This window comes from Manis pentadactyla, chromosome 16 (genome assembly GCF_030020395.1).
Source record: "Manis pentadactyla isolate mManPen7 chromosome 16, mManPen7.hap1, whole genome shotgun sequence".
NCBI classification, from domain to species: Eukaryota; Metazoa; Chordata; class Mammalia; order Pholidota; family Manidae; genus Manis; species Manis pentadactyla.
Window position 1 is genome coordinate 79010853 of NC_080034.1, and position 14279 is coordinate 79025131.

Consider the following 14279-nt stretch of genomic DNA (forward strand, 5'->3'; position numbering starts at 1 on the left):
ATGCCCTTGCTGTCCGCAGGTGGCCCTGCCCACCTGACCATGATCAAGGCCGTCCTCATTTGCAGTGAAGATGCACAACTGTGAAACCTTCAGTGAGACCTTAATTTGGTATCTAAGAGAGATGAAAATGTTTGTAATTCCCTAGAAGGATGATAATTAATTTGAGGATCTGACAACACACTGACTTACAGACATTATGCAACCTATGTTTTGTCTTCATGTGGACTGTTTAGAGTGAACTTGGCATTTTATATCTAATTCAAGTATTGTTAGAAACCTTAGACAAGTATTTTTCAAAATATCTGTGAACTGGATTTAATTTTCCTTGTAGACAGAGTTTACAATACTCTTGCAGAAATGGTGATGGAGGAATGGTATTGGATACCAACATGAATGAGGTTGTTACAAAAATTGATGCACAAAATAAACTGAAGAAATCTGAGGCTGGCAAAGCAGGAGCTCAGCTCAAGTATGTATGAGCTGTAAAGAATATGAATCTTCCTGCAATCCCAAGAACTATTAACATTGATGGCATACGTATAAAAGTGCCAAACCTGCCTTCTTTTATATAAAATATTAAAAAGACTACTCTCAGAAGACAAGTAATGAGTCTACAGAATCTTTACTACCCTGATAGACAGTGACTGCAATGGTGGGGGGGACGGGTGGGGACTTGATAATATGGGTGAAAGTGGAAACCACAATGTTGTTCATGTGAAACCTTCATAAAACTGTATATCTTTAATTTTTTAAAGTAAATAAATAAATAAATAAGACTACTCTAAGATCAAATCCAGAGGGAAAAATCATATATATAGTTGTTTACCAAAAATAGAGGAGAATCTTGTATTTTCCTCATGGATTTAAGTCAAGGTACTGTATACAAGGGTAGTATTATTATGTGAAGATCAGAGTTGCTTTTTTTGCCTAATGATTTTAAAGAAAGTGGGTACAGTAGTTCCCATGTGATTTTCTTTTTCATTCCTAAACTGCATTCCTGTGCCTACTGAAGGCATTCTCTATGTATTGGCTACTACAGTATTTCAAAAAGTGTTTTAGACATTTATTTAATTATGTACAACCCCATATGTTGGTGTTTTGAATGGATTACAAATTAATTCTTTCTATTATTTGTCACATTCATTATTTGAAGAACCAAGTATGTGTTTCATGAAAACTTTATGACCTTTTCCTCTTAATTTAAATAAATGCCAAGGTAACTGGGAAAAAAAATTCAACTGAAACAATTTTAGTAGGTATATACTTCTACTGAAGGTATTGCTCTATGTATTGGCTACTACAGTATTTCAAAAAATGTTTCAGACTTTTCTTTAATTATGTACAACCCCACATGCTGGTGTTTTGAATGGATTACAAATTAAATCTATTATTTGTCACAATCATTATTTGAAGAACCAAGTATGTGTTTCATGAAAACATTATGACCTTTTTCTCTTAATTTAAATAAACGCCAAGATAACTGGAAAAAATTCAACTGAAACAATTTTATTAATTATATACTTCAATATCATCTGCATTTCATTAGATATGACTATGAACAATTAACCATAACTTTTTGGTTATAATTATATGTTTCCATTATATTTGAATATCTCCTAATATTTTAAAGGAAAATTTTCAAACATATTTGGCCTTTCTACAGATTTCTCACACCCTTTTTACTTTGAAAATTTTCAAATATACATGAAAATTGAAAGACTAATCAGGAGATGAAAGTACAGCACATGGAAGATACTGATTATATTGTAACATCTTTGTATGTTGACAGATGGTAACAAAACTTACTCTAGTGAGCACTTAATAATATAGTTAACATTTGAATCACTGTGTTGTACATCTGAAACCAATAAAATATTGTTTATCAACTATACTTCAATAAAATAATAAAGTAAAAAGCAAAAAGAAGTGCAAAAACAAAGAACACTACCATGAAAGTCTAAATACCCTCTACCTAGATTCAACAACTGTCAACATCTTGCCATGATTCTCTGCATGTACTCTTTTTTTTTAACTGAAAGTTTTTTTACTTGAAAGTTTTTGTGATACTTTTGCTCCAGAATTCTGGTTCTTCCCCTTCCTTCTGAGTTTTTAGTTGTCCCTGCTTGGAACCATTAAAAAATGCCCTATTCTGCTTGCCCTTGAATGTGGGCATTACAAAAGGCTCTAGCTCTATCCTTTATTTCAAATTAAAAACTAAAACATTTTGTCCCTTATTAGAGGAATATCTAGCATCAGAAAATAGATGGACATAAACTGCTTTGTGTGGGAAAACACATGAGAATGTTCCTTTGATCCCCAATTTATATGTCATCTGGCCTTTGCACATGTATTAAAAAACCATACTCACAGCTATTCAGAGGGAAGCATGTATATAAAAAGCAAACATGATTGTGCATACTAGAGGTTTGTATTAATTTTTTAATTTTTTATACTTTTTAATTAAGGTATCATGAAGGTTTCACATGAGAAATATTCTGGTTACTACATTCACCCATATTATCAAGTCCCCCCAATAACCCATTGAAGCTACTGTCTATCAGCATAGTAAGATACTACAGAGTCACTACTTATCTTCTCTGTTCTGCACTGTCTTCCCCATGACACCCCCACACCATGTGTACCAATCATAATACCACTCAATTCCTTTCTCCCTCCCTCCCCACCCACCCTTTTATAACTGACAGTCCCTTGGAGTCAGTGAGTCTGCTACTGTTTTGTTCTTTCAGTTTTGCTTCATTGTTCTACTCCACAAATGAGAGAAATCATTTGGTACTTGTCTTTCCCCGTCCAGCATATTTCACTGAGCATAATACCCTCTAGCTCCATCCACGTTGTTGCAAGTGGTAGGATTTGTTTTCTTATTATGGCTGAATAACATTCCATTGTGTATATGTACCATTGGTTCTCCATACATTCATCTACTAATGGACACTTAGGTTACTTCCATATCTTGGCTATTGTAAATAGTGCTGCAATAAACATAGGGCAGCATAAGTCTTTTTGAATCTGAGATCTTGTTTCCTTTGGGTAAATTCCTAGGATTGGAATTCCTGGGTCAAATCGTATTTCTAATTTTAGTTTTTTGAGGAACCTCCATATTACTTTCCACAATGGTTGAAATAATTTACATTCCCACCGGCAGTGTAGGCGGTTTCCCCTTTCTCTGCATCCTCACCACCATTTGTTGTTCCTTGTTTTTTGGATGGTGGCCATCCTAACTTGAGTGAGGTGATATCTCATGGTGGTTTTAATTTGCATTTCCCTCATAATTAGCAATGAGGAGTATCTTTTCATGTGCCTATTGGCCACCTGAATTCCTTCTTTGGAGAATTGTCTGTTCAGATACTCTGCCCATTTTTGAATCAGGTTATTTGCTTTCTGGGTGTTGAGGAATGTGAGTACTTTATATATTTGGATGCTAAAAAACCTTTTGTTGAATATGTCATTTATGAATATTTTCTTCCATAATGTAGGATGTCTTTTTGTTCTACTGATGGTGTCCTTCGCTGTACAGAAGCTTATTAGCTTGATGTAGTCCCATTTTTTCATTTTTGCGTTTGTTTCCCTTGCTTGAGGAGATGTGTTCAGGAAAAAGTTGCTCATGTTTGTATTCAAGAGATTTTTGCCTTTGTTTCTTCTAAGAATTTTATGGTTTCATGTCTTACGTTCAGGTCTTTGATCCATTTTGAGTTTACTTTTGTTTATGGAGTTAGACAATAATCCAGTTTCATTCTCTTACATGTAGCTCTCCAGTTTTACCAACACCAGTTGTTGAACAGGCTGTCATTTCCCCCATTGCACATCTATGGCTCCTTTGTCATATATTAATTGGCCATATATGTGTGGGTTTATATCTGGGTTTTCTATTCTGTTCCATTGATCTATGGATCTCTTCTTGTGTCAGTACCAAATTATCTTGATTACTGTGGCTTTGTAGGAGAGCTTGACATCAGGGAGCATAATCCCCCCCAGCTTTATTCTTCCTTTTCAGAATTGCTTTGGCTACTCAGGGTCTTTTGTGGTTCCATATGAATTTTAGAACTATTTTCTCTAGTTCATTGAATAATGCTGTTGTATTGTGATAGGGATTAAATTGAATTTGTACATTCCATTAAGCAGTGTAATGATTTTGACAATATTAATTCTTCCTATCCATGAGCATGGGATGTATTTCCATTTTTGGTGTTTTCTTAAATTCCTCTCATGAGTGTCTTGTAGTTTTCAGGGTATAGGTCTTTCACCCCCTTGGTTAGGTTTATTCCTAGGTATTTTATTCTTTTTGATGCAAATGTGAATGGAATTGTTTTCCTGATTTGTTTTTCTGTTTGTCCATCATTAGTATATAGGAAATAGATTTCTGTGTATTAATTTTGTATCCTGCAAGTTTGCTGAATTCAGCTATTATTTCTAGTAGTTTTGGGGTGGATTCTTTAGGGTTTTTTTAAGTACAATATCATGTCATCTGAAAACACTAACAGTTTAACTTCTTACTTACCAATCTGGATGTCTTTTATTTCTTTGTTGTCTGATTGCCATGGCTAGGACCTCCAGCACTATGTTGAATAAAATGGAGGAGAGTGGGCATCCTTCTCTTGTTCCTGATCTTAGAGGAAAAGCTTTCAGCTGTTTCCTGTTAAGTATGATATTCACTGTGGGTTTGTCATATATGGCCTTTGTTATGTCAAGGCATTTGCCCTCTATATATACACATTTTGTTGAGATTTTTCATCATGAATAGGTGTTGAATTTTGTAAAATGCTTTCTCTGCAATTATGGAGATGATCATATGGTTTCTGTCCTTCTTTCTGTTGATGTGGTGGATGATGTTGATGGATTTTCTAATGTTGTACCATTCTTGCATCCCTGGAATAAATCCTAATTGATCATGATGGATGATCTTATCGATGCATTTTTGAATTCAGTTTGCTAATGTTTTGTTGAGTATTTTTGCATCTATGTTCATCAGGGATATTGGTCTGTAATTTTCTTTTTTTCTGGTGTCTTTGCCTGGTTTTGGTATTAGAGTGATGCTGGCCTCATAGAATGAGTTTGGAAATATTCCCTCCTCTTCTACTCTTTGGAAAACTGTAAGGAGGATGCGCATTAGGTGTTCACTAAATGTTTGATAAAATTCAGCAGTGAAGCCATCTGGTCCAGAAGTTTTTTCCCTAGGTAGTTTTTTGATTACCAATTCAATTTCATTGCTGGTAATTGGTCTGTTCAGATTTTCTGTTTCTTCCTTGGTCAGCATTGGAAGGTTGTGTTTTTCTAGAAACTTGTATATTTCTTCTAGGCTATCCAGTTTGTTACCATATAATTTTTCATAGTATTCTCTCATAATTCTTTGTATTTCTGTGGTGTCCGTAGTGATTTTTCCTTTCTCATTTCTGATTTTGTTTATGTGTGTAGACTGTCATTTTTTCTTGATTAGTCTGGCTAGGGGTTTATCCATTTTCTCAAAGAACCAGCTCTTGCTTTCATCCATTCTTTCTATTGTTTTATTTTCTATTTTATTTATTTCTTCTCTAATCTTTATTATGTCCCTCCTTCTACTGACTTTGGGCCTCATTTGTTCTTCCTTTTCTAGTTTCATTAATTGTGAGTTTAGACTGTTCATTTGGGATTGTTCTTCTTTCCTGAGGTAGGCCTGTATTGCAATATACTTCCCTCTTAGTACAGCCTTCACTGTGTCCCAGTGTTGTTGCAGTGTTGAATTATTGTTGTCATTTGTCTCCATATACTTCTTGATCTCTGTTTTTTTTTGGTCATTGATCCATTGATTATTTAGGTGCATGTTATTAAACCTCCATGTGTTTGTGGGCTTTTTTGTTTTCTTTGTGTAATTTATTTCTAGTTTCATACCTTTGTGGTCTGAGAAGTTCGTTGGTACAATTTCAGTCTTTTTTAATTTACTGAGGCTCTTTTTGTGGCCTAGTATGTGACCTATTCTTGAAAATGCTTCATGTGCACTTGAGAAGAATGTGTATCCTGCTGCTTTTGGATGAACTGTTCTGTAGATGTCCATTAAGTCCATCTGTTCTAATACATTGTTCAGTACCTCTGTCTTTTTACTTATTTTTTGTCGAGTTGATCTGTCCTTTGGAGTGAGTGGTGTGTTGAAGTCTCCTAAAATGAATGCATTGCATTCTATTTCCTCCTTTAATTCTGTTAGTATTTGTTTCACATGTGTAGGTGATCCTGTGTTGGGTGCATAGATATTTATAACAGTCATATCCTCTTGTTGGACTGACCCCTTTATAATTCTGTAATGTCCTTCTTTGTCTTTTATTACTTTCTTTGTTTTGGAGTCTATTTTGTCTGATACATGTACTGCAACTCCTGCTTTTTTCTCCCTATTAGTTGCATGAAATATCTTTTTCCATCCCTTCACTTACAGTCTGTGTATGTGTTTTGATTTGAAGTGAGTCTCTTGTAGGCAGCATATAGATGTGTCTTGTATTTTTATCCATTCAGTGACTCTATGTCTTTTGATTGGTGCATTTAGACCATTTACATTTAGGGTGATTATCAAAAGGTATGTACTTACTGCCATTGCATGCTTTAGATTTGTGGTTACCAAAGGTTTAAGGGTAATTCCCTTACTATCTAAGAGTCTAATTTAACTCACTTCATATGCTATTACAAACACAACCTAAAGGTTCATTTTTTCCCTCCTTTTTCTTCCTCCTCCATTCTTTATATGTTAGGTATCATATTCTGTACTCTTTGTTTATCCCTTGACTGATTTTGGGGGTAGTTGATTTGATTTTGCATCTGCTTAGTAATTAATTATTCTGCTTTGCTCTGGTTTTATTTCTCTTGGTGATGTCTATTTAGCCTTAGCAGTACTTTCGTCTATAGCAGTCTCTCCAAAATGCACTGTAGAGGTGATTTGTTGAGGTAAATTCTCTCAGCTTCTGCTTATCTGAAAGTTGTTTAATCCCTCCTTCAAATTCAAATGATAACCTTACCAGGTAGAGTATTCTTGGTTTGAGGCCCTTCTGCTTCGTTGCATTAAACATATCATGCTGGCCTGTAAGGTTTCTGTTGAGAAACCTGATAATAGCCTGATGGGTTTTCCTTTGTATGTGATCTTTTATTCTCTCTAGCTGCTTTTAAAAGTCTGTCTTTAGGGGGGCCATCAGGTGAGAAATTGGGGATCAACAGAGGTGAGGCTTAGAACCTCACCCCCCTTGTTTTGAGAGAAATATTCTGCATCTGTGGATGTTTTATTGCCCTTGTCTAGCTTGGATTAACACTTAGTCTACAGGCACACACCTGATCATCTACATTTGCTCTCTTACAGCATTAAACTATGTTTTCTACCTTTATCTTGCATCTACCTACCACTTCAGCATTTTATTAAAAATAAAATAATAATAATAATAATAATAAGGGAGAAATGTGGGATTCACATATAAATCAAGTATAAAAATCAAACAAATATTCATATTTGACTTGATTGTTTATAGTTCATTATGCGTGATCAAAACTGAAAGTTTCTGTGATGACTGCCCTTGCACTGTTCACCATGTAACTTATTCACTATGTAAGAATATGTTCACCATGTAAGAACTTGTTCGTTATGCTTCAGAAGATTGGAGACTGACAAGAATCAGGCTTGGGGTGGATTAATGATTGTGCATTGAGCATTGAGTCCCCTATACAGAATTTTATTGTTGTTAACAACCATTTGATCAATAAATATGAGAGATGCCCTCTCAAAAAAAAAGTCTGTCTTTATCCTTGATGTTTGCCATTTTAATTATTATATGTCTTGATGTTGTCTTCCTTCGGCTCCTTGTGTTGGGAGATCTGTGCACCTCCATGGCTTGAGAGACTATCTCCTTCCCCAGATCAGGAAACTTTTCAACAATTACCTCCTCAGTAACACTTTCTATCTCATTTTCTCTCTTCTCTTCTTCATCTGGTACCCCTATAATGTGAATATTGTTCCATTTGGATTGGTCTCACAGTTCTCTCAATATTCTTTCATTCTTACAGATCCTTTTCTCTCTCTGTACCTCAGCTTCTTTGTATTCCTCTTCTCTATTTTCTATCCCATTTACCATCTCTTCTACTACATCTAATCTGCTTTTGAATCCCTCCATTGTATGTTTCATTTCAGATACAGAATTTCTCAATGATTAAATCTCCATCTTAAATTCATCCCTGAGTTCTTGAATATTTTTCTGTACCTCCATGAGCATGTTTATGATTTTTATTTTAAAGTCTCTTTCAAGAAGATGGGTGAGTTCAGTTTCATTTGGCCCTTTTCCTGGGGTTTGTGATATTTTGGTCTGAACCAGGTTCATTTGACATTTCATAATTCTATGTGGTGCCCTCTAGTGCCCGGAAGCTGTAGTCCCTGGAGCTGCTCAGCCCCTAGATTGAGGATGGGGGTCATAGGGGAGTTACACTGGTGCCTGGGATCAGGAAAGAGCTATGTCCTGATTCCCAGCTGCAGTGCCTGTCTTCAGTATTAGAGCCAGTGGGCTGAGCACACAGGTGTAAGCCTCTGTGCTTGGCATCTCTAGCTGTTTTAGGTGGGGCCTCCCTCCAGCTGGCCTGATGTCAGGGTACTGACTGCTGGTTTGCAAGTGCCAGCAGGCCAGGAGCAAGGTGCAGCAGGCTGTGTGTCATAGTGGGAGTCCTCAGAGCTGAGTAGTCACCCAGCGGGTTGGGGCGCCTGAAGTTCCTCAAAGTTCCCATCCTGCTGGGCAGAGTGTACCCAGACAACATTGTCCACCTCTCCCTTCTCCCGTGTAGCAGGTTCCATGCAAAGCCCGCCCCTTCAGCAGCCCTCCCACTGTTAGGAAGCCTCTCAGACCGCTTGCCTTTCCTTTGTCCCAGAGCGGCCGCATGTGGATCCCCACTCTCCACAAATGGCTGGAATCTCAGTCTTTCAAGCACTCCACCTCTCCCAGCTCCCCAACCCCATCAACCTCCAGAGCACCACACAATGTAGGTCTGTGGTCTAAAGCAGACCTCTAGGGCTGGGTGTTCAGCAGTTCTAGGTTTCCACCCCCTCCCCACTTCATTTCTCTTCCTCCCACCAGTGAGCTGGGGTGGGGGGATGGCTCGGGTCCCGCCGGATCAAGGCTTTCTTACGTTACCCTGTTCTGTGAGGTATGCTCTGTTCCTGAGGTCTGTATGCAGTCTGGTGCAGCCTTATTTCCTGTTGCTCTTTTAGGGCTAGTTGTATTAACTATATTTTCATACTATATGTGGTTTTGGGAGGAATTCTCTGTCTCACCTCTTGCATCACCATCTTGAATCCAAAATGCAAAAATTTTAAGTGGATGGTTCAATGAGTTTTAACACTGCAATCCAAGATAAAGAACATTACATGTTTCCTCATTACACTTCCCAGTAAATCCCTGCATCTACCCCCTGCAGAGGCAACCATTGTTCTTATTTATTTCCATTGTGGATTCATTATACGTGTTTTAGGACTTCATGAAAATGGATTCAAACGGTATTCACACTTTTATGTAAGGATTGTATTATTTAGCATAATGTTTTTTATATTCATCCATATTATAGTCTACATTGTCCATATTGTAGTCCTATTGATGGACACATGGGGACTTTTTCAGCTAGTATGAAATAAAGCTGATATACACATTCTTGTACACAACTTTTTGTGGGCATAGTTTTCATTTTTTTTGGACAAATACCTAGGAGTGGAGATGCTAAGACATAGAATAGCTATGAGTTTCATTTTTATAAAGACCTGCCAGATCTGATTTTGAACACTTTTTCATGTGCATTTTGTGTATTTTCTTTTAGGTAGTGTCTGATCAAATCTTTGGCTCATTTAAAAACATGGATTATCTTTTTATGAGTTGTAGGGGTTCTATATATATTCTGGATTCTAGACCATTGTGAAATACGTTTTGGAAACTTTTTTCCCAATCTGTGGCTTGACTATTCATTCTCTTGACAATGTCTTTTGATGAGAAGAAGCTTAACATTTGACAAACATTATCAATTCTTCCTTTTTTTGTTTTCACTTTCAGTGTCCCTCTTTCCCCCAAGTCATGAGGATACTCTCTTTTGTTTTCTTCTTTTTGTTTTAATTATTTTTAGATGAAGCATTTATCTCAACTTTATATGTGATTTGAGGTAGAGGTCAAGATTCTTTCCCCCGCTCCCATATAGATATCCAGTTGTCTCCGTACCATTAAAAACAAAATCTAGTGTTCTCTGATATCTGATAATTACAGATAGCCTGTTACCAGTCTGATTTTATTCCTTTGAAAGTGACCTATTTTTCACTTTCCTGAGTGCTTTTTGGATATTTTTTCCATAGTGCAATGTAATACTATCTTGCTTATCTTCTAGTAGTATTATTTTTCTCTCTAAAGAGTCATGGTTATCCTAGCCTTGGCATATTTTCTCCAATGATTTCTGTAATGACTTCTACCTTTGCATTTTCTCAGGCTTTCTTTTTGGAATTCCTATTGGTCAAATCTTGGACCTGGAATGGACCCTTAAGTTTTTTGTCTTTCTCCTTTTTCCACCTTTCCAGAAAAGAAAACTTGTTTGGCAAGCATATTTTTATTTTCCAAGTGCTCTTTCTTGGTCTCTAATTGTTACTTTATATAGCATCCTGTTTTTATTTTATGTACTTAATATCCTCTAGAATAACTCCAGGAATATTAATTAGAGGTTTGAAAATTTCTTTTTCTGTTACCCACATTGGTTCTTATGATGTCAACTTTTTTTTTATTAAGGTTTCACTGATATACACTCTTATGAAGGTTTCACAAAGAAAGGAAGTGGGGAAAGAAGAAGAGGTTAAAAAATAAAGAAAATCCATGGTTCAGTATAAGTACTTTCCTGCATATTCCTTAGACAAACTTCAGGACAATGCTGTTTAATGGCCAAATCCCATTTTTCAAGCCTATCACTTGCTTGCCTTCAGTAAACATTCAACTATCAGTCTGCAAGTACTGACCTGCAAGTTAGGCTTACATGAATGTAGAGTAAAACTAGAGAAGAAAATAACAAACTATCTCCTTATGTTTACCAAAAAGGGCAAGCAAAGCCTTAAAACAAATACAGTTTCTCCTTTTTGTACCATTTTTGTTTAGTAACTGTATGACTGCTATAGACAAGAGGGCTATGTGTGCTAGAGTAGATGCTGTGTATAATTCCTTATTAAACTATGAAATTTTATTAGCCCATATTATATAGTCATCTTAGATGGTGAACTTTTAAGGTTGAAATCTGGAGACCAGGTCCCTACTGTAGAGTTGCAGAACTAGTTCTCTAGACCAGGATAGTTTAAGCATAAACTTGTTTTGTATAGATAATTATCATGCTGATCAAACTGTCAATCATTAATATGACCAAAAATTAAGACATGTCTTATAAACTTAATAGCACTAATGAAAGGACAAAATATTTGAGAATTCCTGGAAAACCTAGTATGCACTTTGGCCATGAATATGAGGGGAAGATGTTGAGAAAACCAGATTTTTATAGGAGAAGAGAATGTGTGTGCAAACAATGTACATTTCAAAGGTTAAGTCTCTGGCTGGTTCTTTTAGAATACTGAAGACCAATTATTAAATACTTTGTCGGTTTTACTGTCATATATTTAGGCTGTGTTAAGCATATGCTTGAGTAATCATTTCTTAACTTGTAATGAATGCAGAAGAATTGGTTTCCCTGGAGGTCAAGAAGTTAACCTTGGAGTCCACTGGATTATGTTTCTTCAGGCAGGAGGTTAGCACAGAATTTTTATAAGGTATTACTTTGTTAAAAACGTAACCTTCTCTACTGGAATCTGCTTTTCAACTACGAAAATATCACACAGGGTATCTAATGGTGTAAGTTAAACTTCTCAGGGAAAAATAAGCAGGTATTTTTAGTCAAGGTGCCACCATTTTCACTCCACAAATCCCATAGTGTTTGCAGCAGCTCAACACAAATAAATGGATAATATAATTGAATCCTTTCCCCATAGTTGACAGAGCTAAATCTTAAGTGGGTTATATCTGACTTTTAACTGAATTTTATCAGAATGTTACGGTGATGACTTAAAAAAATTATTTTTGATTACTCTTCCCATTTTACAGCTCTTCCAAGCTGCAGAGAAAATTGAGCAAGAAGTGTTTTCATCCTCCAGGACACACTGCTGCTGTTTCTTGGCTCATCTCACAAGACCTGGCAGAGGCCCACAGCACATGTTATTATAGAATTTGTTCAGTTGTGACCAGATATCTCCAATTCTGTTTCATAATAACTGAAACTGAACACTTCACTTTTTTTTTTTTACCTCAATAGCTGTTCCATTCTGTTTTTTTAGGATTATAGCAGTGTAAAAACTTTTCAACGGTTTCTTAGATGACACCAGCATCACAAAGAATAAAAGAAGAAAACTGATACACTGGACATCTTGAAAATTTAAAACTTTTGGGCTGCAAAGAACAGCACCAAGAAAGTGAAGACAACCCACAGAATGAGAGAAAATATTTGCCAATCATATATCTGATAAGGGGCTTATATCTAGAACAAAGAACTCCTACACCTCAATACTTAAGAGAACAATAGCCCAACTAAAAAAATGGCAAAAATCTCTGATTAGAAATTTCTCTAAAGATAGAATGACCAAAAGTACATGAAAAGATGCTCAACACCATTAATCATAAGGGAAAGGCAAATCAAAACTACCCGTGAGATACACCTACTACAATAGCTATATGAAAAAAATAATAAGGATGTAGAGGAATTGGAGGTAATGTAAAACAATGCCACCACTTTGGAAAACATCTGGAAGTTTTTCAAACAGTTAAAGATAGAGTTAACATTTGCCCTGGTATCCACTCCTAGGTTCAATTCAATTCTCACTCAAGAGAACTGAAAACATGTCTACTCATAAACTTTTATACAGATGGTCAGGTAGCATTATTCTAAATAGCCAAAAAGCAGAAATAACCTAAATGTCCATCAAGTGATGAATGGATAAACAGAATATTACTTATATGAAGAATACAAAAACACTAATTCTAAAAGATATATGCACCCCTATGTTCATTGCAGCATTATTTACAATAGTCAAGAGATATGGAAAACACACACACACATATGTATTTGTACAATGGGATACTAATCAGCCATAAAAAGGAGGAAATCTTGCCATTTGAGACAACATGGATGGAATCTGAGGGTATTATGCTAAGCAAAATAAGTCAGAAGACAAATTCTGTACTGTACTTACATGTGGAATCTAAAAAACAAAACAAATGAACAAACAGCACAAAACAAAAAGTTTAGGTACACAGAAGATTGGTGGTTACCAGAGGGGTGGGCAATGGGTGAAGGGACTCAATTGTGTGATGATGAATGATAACTAAAGTTACAGCAGAGATCACTTGTAAGGTATACAAATATCAATTATAATGCTGTACATTTGAAACTTACATAATGTTATATAACAGTTTTACCTCAAAAAATATATATGGGATATCCATACAATGGAATATTACTTGGCAACAACATGGATGAACCTTGACAATGTTGGGCTAATTAAAGTATTTAGACACAAAAGAGCACATATTACATGATTCTATTTCTATGAAATGTCCAGAAAAAGCAAATTGGTATAGAGACAGAACAGATATTAGTGGTTACCTAAGGCTGAGGAAGAGGAAGGAGAGTGACTATCAGTGGTACAAGGTTTCTTGTTTGGGTGATGAAAAGCTTCTAAAATTGTGGTGATCGTTTCACAACTCTGTGAATATATTAAAAGCCACTGAGTTGTATGCTTTAAGTGGTAAACTTTGTGGTGTGTGAATTACATTTCTAATAAAGCTATATTTAAAAAGCTCTTCCATGGCAATGATCATGGCTACAAATCAGGGCCAGATCCAGAAGCCATGAACTAGTGCTTCTAGAACTATAAGGGTAACCTTATTAGTTTTCCACACAATTATTATTATGTGATAGTGAAAATCAAAGAGGGACATACTAGCAAAATGCTAGCTTTATCTTTTAAATTTAGCAATAACTTGGAAACCTCAGGAATTTTATAATTTAGTTCTGGACAACAATTTATATCAAACAGTGGGTCCCCACTATTCTTTTAGCTCATTGGTTAAAATTTATTAGAGGTAATCTATTTTGATTTTAGCAAGGGAAGGGCCCTAATTTGGGGACCCAACAGACGTCTAAAATTTCATTGCAGAGAGTATTCATAAAGCAGTATAGACTTTGCCTTTGGAGAGTATTGAGTTTTGCAGATCACT

General features: G+C 35.9%; 1 pseudogene; it reads left to right on the top strand.

Annotated features, from left to right (window-relative positions):
• On the top strand, positions 1 to 572 carry LOC118925676 (AP-3 complex subunit sigma-1-like; annotated as a pseudogene).
• Positions 573 to 14279: the final 13707 nt, after the last annotated feature.